This window comes from Cinclus cinclus, chromosome 6 (genome assembly GCF_963662255.1).
Source record: "Cinclus cinclus chromosome 6, bCinCin1.1, whole genome shotgun sequence".
In the NCBI taxonomy this organism is placed as follows: Eukaryota; Metazoa; Chordata; class Aves; order Passeriformes; family Cinclidae; genus Cinclus; species Cinclus cinclus.
In genome coordinates, this window is record NC_085051.1 from 16018001 (window position 1) to 16036356 (window position 18356).

The following is an 18356-nucleotide window of genomic DNA, read 5'->3' on the forward strand; positions in this document are numbered from 1 at the left end:
GGACAGGTTATTTTTCAGTCCTGCTCCTGGTGCAGATGTTCTGAGGCAGGTTTCAATGTGCAAAACTGTTCCCCCACAGTGTTTTGGCTCACCAAACCATGGGTGCTTCTCTCAGGTGTGGAAGCTGTGACAGGGAGGGGACGAGGTCACCCTTCAGCCCCTGCATCCAGGGTGCAGAGGGGTCACCTGGCTCAGCCTGGCTTACGCCTTAAGCCTGTGGGAGGACCACCAAAGGCTGAAGTCCCACTTGTTAAGCACTGCTTCAGCAGCAGCTCTTTTGCCCTGCAGGATCCCTGACCTCACCCCAGGAACAGTGAGCAGTACTGAGCACTGACATCATGCCCATTTTTCCTTTAAGGCTGGACTACAGAGCCCGGATATCATTCCCAAGATGCTTGCCCTTCCTCACCCTGTGGAGCTGTTGCTTTGACTGCCCCTTTTCTCTGTGTATCCCATTTAAGAACACAGAACTGGGAGCCACTTCCAAGCCGGTTGCCTTGTACCTTTCTAACCTCACATCACTGCTTTCTTCATCTCCAAAAAGACTTCAACATCCCAAACATTTCTGGAACCTTTCCTGAGGAATTCATCCTCTCCTGTTGGGCTTCGCAGTCTTCACAACCCGGAAAAGATCCCGAGGTTTCACATATCTGTTCAGAGCAAGGCAATTATCCATGGCTCTGACACTGAAATAGGGCAACACAAAAGCGTTGGGAATCTGTTAAAGCCAGTTCCCTGGCTTTCCCTTCTCCTGCAGTCCCAGCTGCCGCCAGGGGATGGAGCGCAGGTCAGCCCACAGCTGGATCCCGCACCCCTGCCTGGCAACACCGTCTAGGGCAGGGCACGGTGGCACGGCCATCGGGGACCCCCAAAAACAGGGGAGAAAAACTGATAAATACAGCCCGTGCGGGGGAAAACTCCCTGGAGATGTGACGCTGGAGTAAGGTTTTTCACCAAGGCCATGGGGCCAGCAGAGGAGATGGCTGGAGCAATGAAAACAAACTGCCTGTCAACCCACAGGCTGCTCCTGGCATGGCCAGAGCCCTGCAGTGATCATGGGTTGGGCCGCCGATGCTGCTCTTGCTTTTCTCTTCGTTTAAAGGTGGCATTCCTTCAAGGAAGATTTTGGTTGCCTTTCTGAGCTTCCTTGGAGCTGGGACTGCCAGCCTGGCTCTCACTGTCCAGGCCACCCTCAGCACCAGTCCACTGTCACCCCGCAGTCCACCTCCTTTCTGTGCACTCTGCCGAACATCTCCTTTGATGTAGCAGGGACCTGGGATCTGTTTTGGGTTGCTTGGGCCTGTGTTTTCAAGTCACAAATCACCTTTTTGAGCAGAGCCAGGCTGAGGTCTGCAGTAACTTCTGGCTGCAAAGAACCTGTGCTATGCAATAACACCCTGGGCTCTTGTGGCTTGCCCTGGCACTGAAGGGCTGCCAAAGCATAGATAAATGTCCTTAATGGAAACATTCAAGTTTCAAACTGGGACAACTCCCCACCCAGCTTTGCCACGGGGCTGGTGCTCAAATCCTCATTCCCACACGTCACATTTTATGGGATCATGGCCTTCATCCTTGGCCGTGACACAACTTTCACCAGCCATTCTCCTGTTGGGGACAGCCATTACCCCAGCCAGCAGCTCCTCACGGGGGATGAGGCGCTAATGAGGGTTATGAAATGATGCTACAGCCAGCAGAGGGAGTGCTCAGAGCTTCAGGACGAGCAGGGACGGCTTGGGAAGTGCCGAGAAATGAACTGAATCCAAGGCGGGAGTGACAGGTTCTCCCTGGCTCAGCTGCCAGCCTGGTGATGCTCAGCTGTGAGAAGATGGGGAAATGGATCTGCCATGAGCCCTCCTGGAAACCTCGGGTACTGGATGAGCCAGAGATGAGGATCCACGGGGAGAGACATGCTTGAGCCTCTTAGACTTGAGGAATTTTGCAGACCCTGTTCTAAACTGCCAAGTTAAATCCCTTCATTCTTTCAGTTCTGGCTTGGGCTCTTAACTTTGGGCTTTGGGCTTTCCAAATGAAGTCATTGCAGCATCTCAATCAGTAAGGAATCGCTCCTATAGCATTTTATTTCCAAAGCAATTGTCCTTGTGCCTCACATAGGTATTGCAATCAGGAGGCAGTCTGTGGGCTGGGAGTTGTGGGAAGCTTAGGCTTGACTTTGCCCACCAAACGAACATTTTAAGCAGATCTTCATTTGATTTTAGGCCAAACAGAGCAATTTGTATTACTTTAGTGAATTAAAGACTTAACATCTGGAAATATCTGTAGCAGTCTCTTATGTTAGGGAAAGGGTCTAAACTACTCTCCGTGAGATGCCTCAGTCATGGCAGGGGCTCTGCGTTCACACACAATATTAGACATATAATTAGTTTCCCAAATGTACACCATCAAAGACTCATGCCTGGTCCTAACCGTGTGGATTCCCCAGATTTTTAAATGAAGGTGTTTTAAGCACGAATGGGTAATTTTGCAACTTGTTCTAAGAAGATCAATAACTAAAAGCAATGTAATGAAGTCGGGTGTCTCTGGATTGTGTTAGGACAAGCCCATGAGAGGATTCTGATGTGGATGAGATAAATGTCATTAGATCACTTGCAGGCTGAGGTTTAAGTGGGGAAAGCCTAGCACTGATTGTTAGGAAGGTGTTGTGCACAGTGAGCACCAGCTCGGACTGATTAACACTGCATGCAAACCCTATTGCAAGCCTGATAAAAGACAATGGGACACATTTTCACCACTAAATACATCAGGGATGAAAGGGAGCTGGAAGCTGGGGAAAGAAGCAGAAAAGATCAGCAGGAATGACCTGACCTGTCTGAAACCTGCTTTTTCTACTGGAGAGCAAGGAAGCTTGCTCTATATATCTGGAAAAGAAAAGTAAAAAGTTGAGAGAGACTTGGAGGCAGCCAAGATGATAGTTCTGAGAAGAGTCCTGATGGTGCACAGTGGCCAAGTGCCTTCTGAGTTTGAACATCTAGAAGGTGCAGTTAAGCCCATCTGTACTGGAGTGGTGTTTGGTGGGCGAGAGGCAGCTACTCAGAGGGATAGTCCAGCTCTCAACAGAAAAGATTTGTAGTGTTTGATTAATGGAAGATGACATGTGTTCAGTAGAACAGAGCCAAGGCCAGAGAAGGTCTGCTCTTGAAACCCCTCAGCCATGCCCCGTTACAGCTGAGAAGTGGCTGTCCACCCTGCCACTAACCCAGGCAGCCTGTCGATCTTACTATTCCCTTCTCAAAGCCAAGATCAAGCAAGGAGAATAAATTAATAGAAAGGAAATATTCCCCCCTAACTGCAATTGCTTTCCAATCCAATCTTCCTCCCTGATGAGGAGAAATCTCATGCAGCTCTGCAGCAGAAGACATTGTCTGTCCCACCAACTCTGTCATGTGCTGTGAGTTGGTCCTAGCGTTTAGATAGAGATGCCTTGACCAAGAAAAGACTTGTATTTCCAGGTTATAGTTGCTCAAAATAAATCTGGAAGAAAAAACATCACTTGCTTGTGATGTGGATTACTCCTTCAAAAGCTGAGCCTGTCTCATTCACAGCAAACCAGGACTGGGAAGCCTTCATGAAGATGGAAGGGTCAATCCTGTGATAGCTTCAATGAAGGAATAGGGGAAAAAAGGCAATGCAAAATGGCTCAAGCAGGGATTCATTTGGACTTTTATTATGATTAACTCAAAATCAGTGAGAACAACCAAGCTGTCAGCAAATCCATTTTAGATATGAGCAGCCCTCTAAAATCAGTCTTAGTTGGTAATATCCTCCACACGTGCTACTGCAAATCCCCTTTTTGACAACACCTGATGGCTGGTGCAGAAGCAGGACAAAACTCTATCCTGCAGGGTGGGGGGAGCTCTGGTGTGGTGCCTTTCCTCTTGACTGCCACATTCTTGCCCCTGCAACCTGTGCTGCAAACCATTTTATTCAAATGTGTCTGAATGCCAAAGATCTTGGGCAGCCCAGCAGAGATGTGGGCTCCAGCTTGGGCACTCACTGGGGCACAGTGAGGTTCAACACTCCAGGGCTGTCCTGACAGAAACCTCTTGTCAGGGCTGCAGGTCCCCCAACTTTATAGCAGGGCTGTTCTTCCCCACTCCATCTGGGACCCTGGTTTGCATGCTTTGCTTTACCTCCCTGACAAAGTCACAAAGATCAGCAGGGCGGCAGAGTTCAGGAAAAGCCTGTGGGGGAAAGGGATGTCTGTCAGAGAGTCCTGGACCAGCTTGTATTAAGAAAAAAAGGTTGTGTCTGGGAGAATGGCTCCCCACAGCCTCTGCTGTGGCCATGCCAGAGAAGAAGCAGGTGGAAAAGCAGATGCTGTTTGGGTAAATGTGTGTCAGCAGTGTCTTTTCAGGCAGGTGTTGAATGTAGAGCACAGCCAGGTTGAACGAAGTGAAGTGGCCCACTGTGTTTGGTCTGAGTGGCTCTTGCAGCCCCCTGTACCTGCACTTCCCACCCACATCTAATTCTGTGTCTGGAGCAGCTGGATTTGGGATGCAAGGGAGTTCCATCCACCATCAGGGCTTAAGACATCAGGAGATTCTTGTACCCATCAGATGGTCATGCAAAAGCACTGCAGGATCAATCCTGGTGCTGGAAACCACTGGGGACAGAGGTAGCACATAGAGGCTGGCATGATGTAACCATTGGCCATGTGGTCATGGCAGGGATTAGAGCAGCACAGAAGATGGGAACCACCACCAAAACCCTCCAATCATGGTGGAAGTGGCTTCCTCAGCCCCAGCTTTCCCAGTGGCCTTGTGCAGGTCACGTAGCCTACTGGCAAACTATCAGCATTGCCTGGATCTCACCCCCCATGAGTTACCCATCAGCCAGGGCAGACCCTTCAAAGCAGTTACCGAAGCTCAAGGGCTGTTTTCCATTTTATTGCAGGGATCTGGGGCTGCTTCCACTCTGATGACGAGAACCTGGCTGCAGCCATTGCTATCCTGGCAGAATCATGCCCAGAAAAGCATGCTTAATTTAAAAACCAAGTGCCAACATCCCAAGCTGGTTGTTTAGACTAAATGAAAGGTTTTCAGAAAAAAAAATTAGTCTGACTGAAATTCCACCCCCCTTCCCCAGGAGATTACTCTCTATCTGGTTGCCTCCCAAAGGTGGGAGCAAAGGCTTAGCAGTGAGTCATCTTTTACTCTGTGTGCCCCGACAATGCTATTACTGCTCTCATGTGGGTCTCTGGGAATGGCAAGGGCGGCGGCAGGTGGGAGAAAGCAGCCACGAAGCATCAGCCACCAGAGTGGATTTGCACTCCAACTTCACTGCTGCATGCAGGGGGATCAGTGAGGCATCCCCAGAGATATTGCCCTTCCCAGCACTGTTCTGGCTTAGGGCAGGCAGGACCTGCTGCCCTCCATGAGGGGGGTCTCATTGGATTGGCATGGGAGCTGTTGAAACACCCCAGTGACTCAGACAAATATGAGATGATGCTGATGCAAGTTAATTCGTGATCGAGGGTAATACTCAGCCTGCCCAAATGAGCCCGAAGCCCCTGGGCTGACTCACTGGAAACAGTGAGGTTCCCCCAGAAAGGGATACCAAAGCAGCTCGTAGGAATCAGCAGTCGCAGGCACTCATCATCTCCAGTGACAGGAGCTCCAAGTGGGACCCAGCAGGTCTGAACAGAAATAATTCCCCACCTTGGACATTGAGGTTTCTTGGAGGGAGAGCAACTTTCCACTAAAAGGAAAGGGGATGCTTGCTATCCATTGCAGGATTTTTCTCTCTCCTTGTATCACATGTAGAGACAAAGGAATTCATTCTATCTCTGGAAAACATCTTTTTATTTTTTTTTTCCGCTTTGGATTAGGTTCATGGAGAAGAAATTGTTCCAGTCTGGCACCTCTTGTGGTTACTGTGCTTGTTTTGACTAAAAAACACCTGTGTGATCTCTACATATTTGAAATGATTGTTTTTAATGCAAAAAAAATCTAAACAAAAATCTCTGAAACTTACTTTCAGGCAAAACAAAAATCTCTTTGGCACGAAGATCTACCTGCCAGACTGAGATGGCTCATCAAGAGACCCACCTGGAGAAATGAAGGGAGGAGAGGTGGGCAGATTTGGAATAGGGACACAGTTTTCATCGTTGTCATTACACTTGCTGACCATTAGATTTATCCAGGTATTTGCATAACTACAAGGGCTCACTACAGCCAGCTCTCATAATCAGGGATGCCCTAAACTGGGACCAGCTGAAGTCAAAAGCATTATTCGCAATAAGTTTTGTGTTGTCTCACTGAACATTTGCTCGTGCAGGTGTTTTAATTACTCTCTGCTACCACTGCCTCAGCAGCACGTCCTTGCAATCGGCTCAGATAGAGGCAGAGGGGCTGTCCCGGGGTTAGGGAGAGCCTTGCACACAAGCAGTGTCACAGGCAGGCAGGGAGTCATCTCCAGCTCATCCAGGTCAAGGCACCGAGGGTGTGCATCCCAGGAGCTCCGCCGGGAACACACTCATCGAGGTTAGAATCCCAGTGCCACGGGAGGTGGCTGACAGAGCTGATATCCACACATGGATTATGCAGGGAAACGTTCGTGGGGGGTCTCCCCTGGCTGTACTGATATCTTTCTCTGCAGTTTTCTTTAAACTGTGGGGAAGTTGGATTAGGTGAGGAATTCCACAATTTCTTAGCTTTTCAAATAACATGTCTGCGATATCACCCGGTCTGACTTGTGCTCCCACCTGCCTTGGGAATTCAGTTAACCCTTTGCATGCTGGCTTCACAGAGAGTCTATCTGGAGCCCACCGTCTGTGGCTGGTGAAGAGACAGGGACTCAAGTGACACCACCAGAGTGGTGCTGGAAATAGGGGGTAGCATCTGAATCACCTGCCATTTGGCTCTACCTACTCAGACAAGCAGTCACTTCCCCCTCAGCCCAAAAATACATTTGGACACACACATACAAACACACACACACACACACACACACACACACACACACACACACACAGGCCTGCACGTGCTATGCAAGTATACCACCTGCTGTTTTGAAAAGCTTACATGCACGGCTTTTTGGGGAGGGATACCTTCCAAAAAATTAGTAATTAGCTCAGCAGTCTCACGGGTCCTACCCTGTGTGAGATCTCCTGCTGCAGAAGGGCTGGGATCTGGGGAAAATCCTTGCTTCTCACACCAGAGCCTTTCTGAAACACAGCTGGTGCCATAAAAAGCCCTCCTCCCCATCACACAGGATTGTGTTATACCTACTTGCCCTGTGACACTACTCAGAGATGCCAGCAGCTATACACCTGTCCTTGAAGGTGAAGTAGCTATGAGCTGGTGACATCCCCAGGCCCACCCTGGCTGGGGTATGGCTCAGGACACAATACCCAGTTTAGCTCTGCCAGCACCATGCCACACTATTGCCACGCTCAGTGAATTTTTCAGCAGCAGAACATAAACATTTCTAGTGAAGTGCACTTAGTGTGAGTTGCTTTGCCAAGAGCTGTTGCCTCCCCTCCTTCACTATGATTATGAGACAGAGCTCTGTTTAAGCAAGAAAACAAATTGTCCACACCTCCTCCCTCCCCACTGGCCATCCATCACCCAGGGCAAGGGCAGTGTGGTCCAGAGGGGATGCTGGCAGCATGGTTGAGCACAGGGTGTCCCTGTGTCACCCGCATCGAGAATGGAAATGAGGTGAGGGTGTAAGTTATTGCAAACTCCCATACAGCCCCTGCCAGCTGTAGGTGCTGGAAGTCCCAGCCTCAAAGGCAACAAGGCAACACAGGGAAACTTATCCCTGTCGTGAACTGGTGCATGGGGATGAAAACCAGAGAGAAATTAAGTGCCTTGCCCAAAGTGATGTGTGGATGCAGCGGCAGAGAAAGGCTCTGTATGAGCCCCATACTGACCCTTGTCCCCATGTCCACAGCCACCTGCCCATGGGACCCCATCCCCACATCCAGCTTTGGGGTCTTCACTGCTCAGCCCAGACATGAGGGCATCAGTTACTAGGCCTGGCAGCACATTTATCCCACCCAAAAAAACCCCAGCCTGAAGTGATCACTGATAAGGTGTGAGGCCTGGAGAAGATGCTGCCACCCAATCCTCCCACTGAACACAATGAGAGCTGCAAACAAAGACCAGAACTGAAGCACAGCAGCAAGGCAAAAAAAAAAAAAAAAAAAAAAAAAAAAAAAAAAAAAAAAAAAAAAAAAAAGAAAGAAAAGCCTGAAAGATACATAGCTGGGATTCCAGAACCCCTCAGAGGTATTTGGGCTTAGCCAACAGGCTCGTTTTTTTTTTTTTTTCAAAGCCATTAATTACACAACAGAGACATATCTGTACCACTCCACCTCTCTGCAGCAAATAAGGGCCCCACGTACATTGTCTAAAATGCATCACCCTCTGTGCTCCATGCCATCAGCTCCCTTGGGCACTTGGAAAAATAACCCATCCCATGGTGGTATTTGCAGCTGGCTGAGGAGTATTGAAAGGGTGCTCAAACCATGCACCTCCCAAGGGTGCATCTGGAGTGCGTGAGCTGCATCCATAGGGGTAGAGGTTTGGAAATCTCACCCTGATCACCTGGGCAGCTTTTCTGAGCTGATTGCACAACTGAGGCCAAGGGAAATGTCTTCAAGAAGCTGCACCAAGGGAATACTGGCCCACATAGGGACTGCAAGCACCTCTGGCATAGCCCATCACTGGCATCCACTGGCCACTCAGTGATGGCTGCTCTGTTGGAGCTGCTGGAGAGGATCTCAGAAACTGTTGCTGCATCTCCTTTTTTGGGAAAGACTTTAGTAAAATCTCACTTGTTTTCTCTCATGAATCCAGCAGTATACAGCCAGACTGACCAGCTCATACTGATACCCCTGTGAGCAGGATAAAACATTTTTAAGGGTAGTCCCTGAGTTTTCCAAGTGGAAACAGAGCAAAGTGGTGTGTATGAGAGTGCCTTGCTGGAAGATGAGACACAGACACCCTGAAAGGACATGGTGTGCTCCTTCTCAGAGACAAGTGGCATCCGGGCACACCACCTTCCCACTGCTCAGCTCCTTCCTGGGAAACACAGGGATACCTCCTACTAGTGCTGCCTTCCCAGAACATTGCCATCAGGCCATCCCTGCAGAGACACAGCAATGGGTCACAGTCTTCACCACAAAGAACTCCTAGTCCAAAGGGTTTCCTGCCATCTCCTGTAACATATTTCATTTGCAGGATGTTTTGACTCTGAGCTTGCTCTGTAGACAGATCCATATTTGTACAATGCTGTAAAGAGCCAACTTTATTCCCTGATGTTTGGAAGAACTAATTGTACCTGCTGGAACTTTTATTGGTCATTAAAAAATCCTGGACCACTTCTTCCCCATGACATTCCAATGGGTATTTTGATGGTCATGCTTAAAAAAAAAAATAAGGAAAACAGGAAATTATGATGTGCTTAGCTGTTAATATAGGCACAGACATATCTTACTTCTCTGCTACTCTGTTTGTTGCACATTTTTTTGCCACAAATAATCAGACAAAACTTGGAGCCTTCTGGGTTCCCTCTACAATGAAAAGAAGCTGGGGAGAGGGCAGGCATTTCTCCTTTTTTACCCTATTCTACCCTTTCTGGAAATTCCATTCAGGAATCTGTTAGCTGAGCTGGAGTCCTCCTTGGTAACCAAGGATAACCAAGAGATGTTTGCTGTTCCAGAGGTGATGGAGACAAAGGAGACACTTTTCTCCCTTTCTGAGATCATCTGACCCTGGGATACCTTGTCCTTCTTTTGGGCCATGCTGCAGACAGCATCCCAACAAAAAGACCCACAGAGATTCACTCGCTGAACATCATTTGTGCTTTTTCAATTCCCCCCTCACACTTGGCTACAGGGACATCTCTCTACCCCACATACTCCTTCCCACAGTCTCTTGAGCCATGTGAGGCTGCTCACACTGGAGCTTTTCTCTAGTCATTGGGGACATTGAATTTCAAAAGACATTACAGGAATATCAAGTCTGTCCAGCCCATAAAAAAAAAAATGCATAGTTTGTCCTCCATATAAAAAGGGGTGAAAACACTACCCTGTTTTCACTGACAGTGCCTTTTAGCAGTGTCACAAATTCCTCTGGCATGGTGAAATAACTTATGGTGGAATAACTTCATTTTTGCTTTGCTCAGCAACCTCCAGGTCCTTAGGAAGCAAATGCCAACACCTCTCCTGAACACCTTAGTCCAGAAAGTGCTCCAAGGCCTCGGTAGATCTGGGCAGGAGTTGATATATAAGAGTCCCTCTTTCTCTCTGAACACGCCAAAAAAGGTGCACTGCTGATGCCTAAGGGTAACTGGCTTTTTAACTGCCCATAAAACAATCCTGCAGCAGAAACTCTCTGGGCTGGGAGCATGGCTTCAAAATATTCTTGCTACCCAGGAGTGCCAGGAGTCCTAAAATAGACCTGCCTAGCTTCTGCTTTTGTTTGTTCCTTGTTGACCAGGGCCCCAGGTAAATTATTTCTCTCACTCTTAGTTCTTTCACTTCAATTTTTTGCAGGGACCTTCCATATATCACATCCCCCTTTGCCAGTGAATCTTTCCTGTCCCAACAGTTTAGTGTGCCCCACAATCAATATATCTCAGCATGCAAGGACACAATGTTATTGTCAGTTTCCTGGGTACAAAGGAAAAGGTTTCACTTTCTTAAAGCCACTGAAAGATGCTCTGGGCCAAGTACAGTTATTCCACAGCCATTAAACAGCTGCATTAGGACTCTGGCTAATCCCTCTCCAGTCCCAGTAGGGATGACTTCCAGTCCTCAGTGACCCACAGCCCACCCTCATCTTCCTTTCAGCTCATCTTGGGCATCTCAGCCCAGACCTGAGGGGCATGTCAGTAAAGCAGTCTGGTTTCTCCTGGCTGTCCACACTCATGACACAGGAGAATTTAGGGGGACATATGAGAATTCAAACTAGGGTACCTTTGTAGTGCTGCAGGCACAGCACCTGAACCACGCACTGCAAATCCCTGCTCTGCCCACCTTGTCATTTGGGCTGTAACTGTGAAATAAACCAAATGAGCATCACAGGTATCTTGTTTGGGCTGGGCTTAGGTAACTTCGTCTCTCTCTGGATTCTAGGTGGGAGAGGAAGGGAAAAGTAATGTAAATGTTCCCTTCCCTGAAGGTATCTGCTTGGCTCACCTCCCTAGCAGCATCTCTAGCATCCATCCTGGCCCAGGACCACTGCATTTCTGCAGTTATTTACATTCCTTTGCCTTTGCTGAAGCTCACATCCCTTTCTGCAAGGTCCAGGCTGGCCCAAACTTTCCGGTTCTTCCCCCTTTCCCTGGAAAGCTTTCCGGCCCCATGCCACGTGTTGGTGGCCACCCACGAGATGCTTTGATCAGCTCATATGGGCAATGCCGCCAGGAGGCTTTGCAGGCTGCCCCAACCCTTCCGAGCCACTGCAGCAGCAGAGGTTTTCCCTCTGAATCCCTGACATCCTCCGGTCTTCTCAGGGCACCTTTCAGACATTGCTTTTATTTCAGCTCCCACTTTAGCTTCACTTAGTTTCAGCTTGCTTTGGTTATCTTTGCTTTGTGAACACTGTTCTCGCTCCTTGCAAATTTAATGGGAACCCACAACTGTAATTTCTCTCCTGAACTGCACCGACGACCACGGAGTCAGACAAAAGCAAGAGGCAGTGGTTTATTTTTACTGTATTTTCAATGTTTTCAGGTGATGCTTTGTTGCAGCCCCGTCCACGTTCAAACCAAATAGCTTCCTGGGATTTTGCAAGACCCTTGGTGGTCAGCGCTGTGCTCTACAGCTCTCTTCCTATCCTTCTCTTTCTGCCTCCCTCTCTTCAGGTTTGCCGTATCCTTGGCTTCACTGGTCCTCCTCCTGCTCCCCCTTGCTGGCCCTCCTCGCAGGCAATGCCAAGGGCTGGAGTTTGGGGTGGAGGCAGCTATTGTTCCAGCTATCTGCAGTGTAATGTTCCTTATGACTGTATTAAATGAAGGGCGGAGGTCACACATCCCTAGTTTAAATTAGGTTTCGGCTGACCTTTAACAATATTACACTCGTGGATCCTCTCATAACTCACCGAAGAAACTCCCCAAGGGTTTTATCACCTCACTCTTTTCTTCCTACTGTAGGGATGCCCGAGGCTTAATGTGCTTCTCTCCAATTTCGCTTTGATTTCTAATCCTATCCCCTTCCTCCCCCCCAATATAGATATAGTCACTCCTTTAAAGGTGGGGGAAAAGAACCTGTTCCTCTTCTCTTCTGGGCGACAGCTCTTTCTTTTGTGTCTTTTTCTTCCCTTCCCCGCCCCCCTCCTCTTTCTTGACACAATGCACTATTTATTTGCACTGAAGGATAACTAAGAAGCAATTAAAAGATCAAAAGGCACAAACACAAGTAGATCCAGTGGCAACTTGTGGGGTTTATTTTGCTGTGGCTGCTGCTGCTGGTGCTGAATTTTCATCAAACTGCTGCCGTGTTTTTCCCCCAGCCAAAGGATACCTCTCTTATTGGGTCGCCTCTTCCTCCAAACCGACTTTTTTATGATCGCTATTTTTCACCCCCATTGTTTGCTGTTGCAGTTGTTTACTGGAAAATCACTTGTTTTTCTCAGGGAGATTAACCCTCCAAGCTTTCTTTTGTCTACTCTCAGGAGGTCCTTGTGGTGAGCTGGGGGAAGGGAGCTGGGCTCCTTCAGCTATTAACAGTAGCTTACAACCCTGCTGACCCCCCTGCCAAGGTTGGGTCCTTTCCTTTGATGGGGTTCTGCTTTTGCAGGGAGGAAAGGTGACTTGCTCTTTGTTGAGACCACCTCGGCTGAGCAGTTTGTGAGGACACACAACTTAGTCCTTACTAAGTCCTGGCTATCTAGGAGAAAGCCTAAAAACCCAATGTAAGTCCAAAAGCCCAAGGTAAGGAGAAATCTGGAGCCCTGCCACATGCCAGCAGATGCTCAGTCTCGTTGACGGCCAGGTTACTTCTTTACACGTTTAAATATCAGTGTAGGAGCTGAGAACTGATGGCGGTGGTTGAGTCTGATGTGCACGGAACTGCTTCCTCAGCATCTCACAGACGTGCCGATGTTTCGATTGCAGCCTGCAGCCCTGACACCAGGATTGCTGGGTGTGATGTGCAGCGGTACATCCCAGAGAACAGCACAGCAAACAGAAGGATGCTAGGGAGGAAAGGATGCCCAAAGCATAGTGAGAAAGGATAATCCTGCCCACGTTTTCTTGGGCTCGTTTAGGGCAATTCCGGCTGCTGAGAGATGAACCAAGGCTCCCATACTTAGGGGAAAAGTAAAGTACAAACTTGGAAAAAAGCAAAAAAATAAGGTGTGCGGTTTTTGGTTTTTTTTTTTGTTTTTTTTTTTTTTTTTCATTGCATGCTGGGGTGAATACTGCTGCATCCTTGCCCTTTCGCTCCACTAGCTACGGCAAGCGCCACCTGAGGTGGGCCAACCTGCCGCTCAGGTCTCAGGTAGCCCTGCTCCTCTCTGCTCCAACAAGGGTGCGCGCCTGCGGCGCAGCCTGACACGCGTGCCCCTGTAGATGGGCACCCTCCGGGGCAGCGGTGAGGGCGCGGGCACCGCAGGCTGCCCGGGGGCTGCTTTTGGAAGCCAGCGGGGTTCCTTCCCCGGACCACACTCGGAAGGCAGATCTTCGGGAGCGGGCGAGCGCTGGCAGCTCTAGCCCGGTGTGCCTGCCACGCAGCAGCGCAGAGCAGCGGGAGCGCGTTCTGCCCGCGCTGCTGCACACGCACGGCAAAGCCTGGGAAAAGTCCCTTGGCTTTAGGGGCAGCAGTGCTCGCTTGCGAGAGCCGGCGGGAAGCAGAGGCGACCCAGCTAGCGGTAACCGCGGCGGGAAGGTGCTGTGCGAGGTGCGAGACCCGGGTGCGGAGGGGCAGCGTCCATGTTGTCCGCACGGACACTCAGGGGCTGCCGCGGGGGCTCGCAGCCGCCCAGGCGGGGCTCGCTGCCCGCGGCGGGGCAGGCGCGGCGGCCGGGGAATGCCCGTGCCTTTGCCGGGGAGCTCCTCCGAGCTGTTCGGCGGCCGGCGCGGACACCTGTGCCCGTGTGCACCTAGAGGGGGACCCGAGAGAGGACGGACTGGGCGATCTCCCCTCTCCCACCGCGCCGGGACTCGGGGCTCGCCACCTCGCAGCGAGAGGCGCTCAAGGGGTGTCCCCCGGTATTTTGGGCAGAGGGTCGCGGTGCGAGTCCACGGCTGTTCCCCTCACCTGCGGGGCGGCCGCGGATGCGCGTAGCCCCCCTCCCACCCGGGGCCGGCACAGGGGGGAGAGCCCCCAGCCCGGGTAGCGGCACGCAAAGAAACCGTGCGGCAGAAACTTTCCGTCCCCTCTTCCCTCCCGAGCTGGACTCCGGAGGGTTACGAGGGAGAAGGAGGGAAGAAAGGAAGGGAGGGAGGGAAGAGAGGGGGTTAGACCGCTCTGCAACATTATTGGCTGCGTGGCCGGGCTGGTGCTCGCCGGGAGAGCATGCCCATTGGGGGTGTATAAAAGGTATAAAAGCCCGAGCGCCCTGCTTGTCTCCTCGCTCGTGGGGCAGCAGCCGGGAGTAGCGGGCAGCGAGGCAGGCAGCCCCTTCGCCCCGACCAAAGGGACGCACTCAGTAAACACAAAAGTGAGAGCCACCCAAGGGGCAGCCAAAGCAGGAGAGAAAGAGAAGGGAAGAAAAAAAAAAAAAAAAGGGCGAAAAACCACCCAGAAAAAAAAAAAAGGAAGAAAGGAAAGGAAAGCGCACGATCGCTCTTTATCTAGAATAACAAAATACCTGATCATAACAAAATAACATCCTTCAGACAAAATCCAGCAGGGACTTGACATACCAAAAAGGCAAGGCGAGGAGAACGTGCCAGGGCGCGGGGAAGGCAAGCCAGAGCCGCGATCGCTGCCAGGGCAGGAGAGCAGCATGTCAAGCGCCGGGGCACACACGGATGAGCGCTGCCGGCAGCCCGCCTTCCTCCCCGGCCCGCCGCCGCCGCAAGAAGTTGAGAGTAGCAGCGGCAGTGCCAAGGTAAGCGCCGCTCCGCGCTGCCGCTCCGCGAGCAGAGCACGGTGAGATTCCCCGTGCCGTGCCGGGCAGAGCCCAGCCGTGCCGTGCCGTGCCGCGCCGCGCCGCGCCGTGCCGCCCCGGGCACCGCTGAAGCCATCCCGAGCCTCGCCGGGCAGAGCCGCGCCGGCCCCGCTGCCCGCCGTCCCCACGCGTGTCACTAGAGGGACCCCGAGCTCCGGCCCAGCCGCGGCCGCCGGGGCGGCCCCGCTGCCCTGGGGTGCGCGGGGTATTCCCGGGGGCGCTCCCGCCGCCCGGGGATGCTGCCGGCGGGTCCCGTGTGGGGAGCGGCGGAGCAGCGGCAGCGCGCGTGTGCGGGCGGCCCGGGCCGTGCGGGGGCCGGACCGGGGCTATGCGAGGTCACGCAGGACTGCGCGGCCCCCGGCTGCCCGCGGAGCTCCTTCCGCGCCGGGCGGCTGCGGGAGCGGGGAGAGGCGCGGGGAGGTCACCGGCGGTTCTCCGGCTCCGGAGAGAGAGAGATTAAACTCTCCTCTGCAAAACACTGCGGTGTGTTTGGTCTCGGGAGGGATAAAAATACGGAGAGGAAAAACAAGAAAGTGAAGCCAAAATGGAGTGAGAGTTAATGGTTGGCGTGCAGCCTTCGACTTTCTGTGATTTTAAAAATTCTTTTTTTTTCTTCTTCCTTCCCAATTGCTTTTCCCTACAGTAATTGTTTTAAGAGCGCGACTTGGAAAGGTTTTAGCACTCTGTTGAGCAGTAGGAATTAGGGCACATCCGAGGGAACTCGGATTTAGCGTAACTGTACCAGCAGATGTGGCTGCCTTGCCTCCAGCCAGGGGTACTTCAGCAGGGCTGATGATAAGCCAGGTCTCGCTAGGGTGGTGTGGAGCAATCAAGTGTAAAAACAAGGTTTGTGTGGGTGGTTTTAAACAGGCACCTATGGAGAGCCTCTGCTTTCAACCCAGGCTTCCTATACAAAATCTGTAGTTTTCTTCCAAATGCTGGGATGTGCTTGGGAGGCTAGGGCCTGTTTTTCTTTGTGTTTGTTTATTGTCAGGTTGTGTGTGTATGTGGATTTGTTTTTTGTTTGTTTTTTTTTTTTCTTTTACTTTACAGGGTTCTAAGTGTTGGGATTTTTATTTCTCCTTTTGCCTTGATTTAGAGTGGAGTTGAGGAGCCTGGGTTGCGGGGTTTTGTTAAGGATGACTTTGTGCTAAGGACATCTGGAGGTATAAAACTGACTGACACTTCTGATTTGAGTTCCACTGTGCTGTTTTGGACCCAACTTGACAATTTTGGTGGGGGTGAATGGGTCAGAGCTGTAAATCTTGCTCCGTGTTGTTGACACCCACACAAGTTCACTCAGCCTTTCAAAGGGGCTATCCCAGCTCCTGTGAAAATTCATTAAGGGATAAAAGATTTGACACTGTGGGTTCCCTCCCACCACTGCATGAAATTTGAGAGCCAAAATGTGTCTGCGTGTGTGTCCCAGCGCTCTTTCTGACAGGTGATATTTTTTTCAGCCTGGTTGGAGGGCTGCTGCTTTGACCAGTCAACCAGGAGTTGTCAGTGTGTGTCTTCCCCTTGATTCCTATAGGCTTCAGCACGAGCCCAGCTTGCCTCACGGAGCACCAGAGAAAAGCATTTCTGTACTTTTCTTTTTTTAAATAAAGCAAACACAGCAGGTGAGGTCTTATTTTTAGAGGGACCGAAGAGTTGGTGTGTTTCCAGCAGTGCATACGAGCACTGTAACTGGCCCACCCTCTCCCAGCTCATGTCCTGGGGCTGACCTCTCTGATCCTTCTTTGGATTGACTTTGCTTTTAAAAGCTGATGAGTGTCTTCGCGGGGAAAGCGATATCGGCCTCCCTCGGCATGGTTGTGTGAGGGGTCAGGAGAGGTGGGGGGCACCAGGGGAGGAAGTTTGCCTTGGAGTTACAGCCCGGCTCTGAAAGGGTTAAAGCTGCTCTGCCAAGACATAAAGCAAGTTCAACGTGTTGTGGGAATATCACTTGCCAGTAGACTCCAGTCACCACAGTTCCTGATTTAACAGCTTAACTTGCTGTTAACTTTCCCTGATATACTCCAGGTTTTGGAAGGGAATGCAGAAAGGAGAGAGAAACAATAAAGAAAGGAGTTAAGTGAGGCTACTAAAACGGACTTAAATCCCTTCCCTGGGTCCTGCCAGCTGTCTTTAGAAGAGTTAAGCAAGATTGCATTTCCTTTTTTTTTTAATATAATAAATCAAATATTTCTGGGCTGCATACCAAAATTTATGCAATACACTCTTACTCCCCAGTGGGGTGAGTAAATGGTACTGAATACCCCATTCACCTTTTTCAGCTTGATTTTTCCACAGGCACAGTAGTTCTCCTGCAGCACGTATAGAGATGGGGTGTGCACAGTGCTTCCCTGCCTGCCCCAGCCCCTGTCCCACAGGCAGAGGAGGCAGGTGCCTCTCTTGGGCTCACGGGATGGAAGGCAGAAAGGTGACCCCCGGTGTGGGGAGGAGCGGGCTGCTGATGGGGACGAGCAGTGAAGACAAAAAAAGTGAGGGCTAAAAATAGCAGCAGTATTGCCAACCTCAGCCATATGAATGTCATGCAAGCCAGGTGCCAAGAGTCAGAAGGTATTTTATTTTTTTCAAGCCTGAGCTAAACAGTAAAACCCCTGGTCCCCCTTAGTAGTTTCTATTTGCCTGACAACTCACTGGTCAGAAGTTTTGTATTTTGGTATTTTGAAGCTTGCTTCTTCCAAGATGTGGGTGGCTGGAAATCACCTTTGTCTTTCAGGTTAAAAGGGAGGCTCTTCTGTGGCACGACATGAGGTGATTCCTCTGCCTTCAGGTACTACTGGGCACCTCATCCCCATGCCTCTGCCCAAGATGCAGCTCCTGGGTGGTTTTCAACTGCCAAGGCACCTGCCTCTCACATTGGCTTCTATTATCTCTTTGCTTCTTGGCACCTTGGGGCATCATGGCCCAGCGCCCTGTGTGAGGTTGGGTTGCCCTGTGGGCAGGGCTGGCATTCACTTGGCACTTGTGAGGTTGGCGCATGCCCACATCCTGCTCCTTCAGGATTGCCGTGCTCAGAACCGGGTCAGTTCCCCACTCTCCTGGGGCTGTCCACGGAGAGGAGTAATGCAGAGAGGCAGATGTTCAGCATCTCTCACAGGCAATAGTCAGAGTACGGAAACATCAGTCTTTCCTTTTTTTGTTTTGAAGGGGTGGAGTGTTGGGATGCTGGGATGTGTAAACTGGGGTTTTCCCCTCTGGCACGTGCCACTGGCTTTGGGCTGATGACTTTTCTTTTGCCATGTTCCCTTTTAAGTGCTG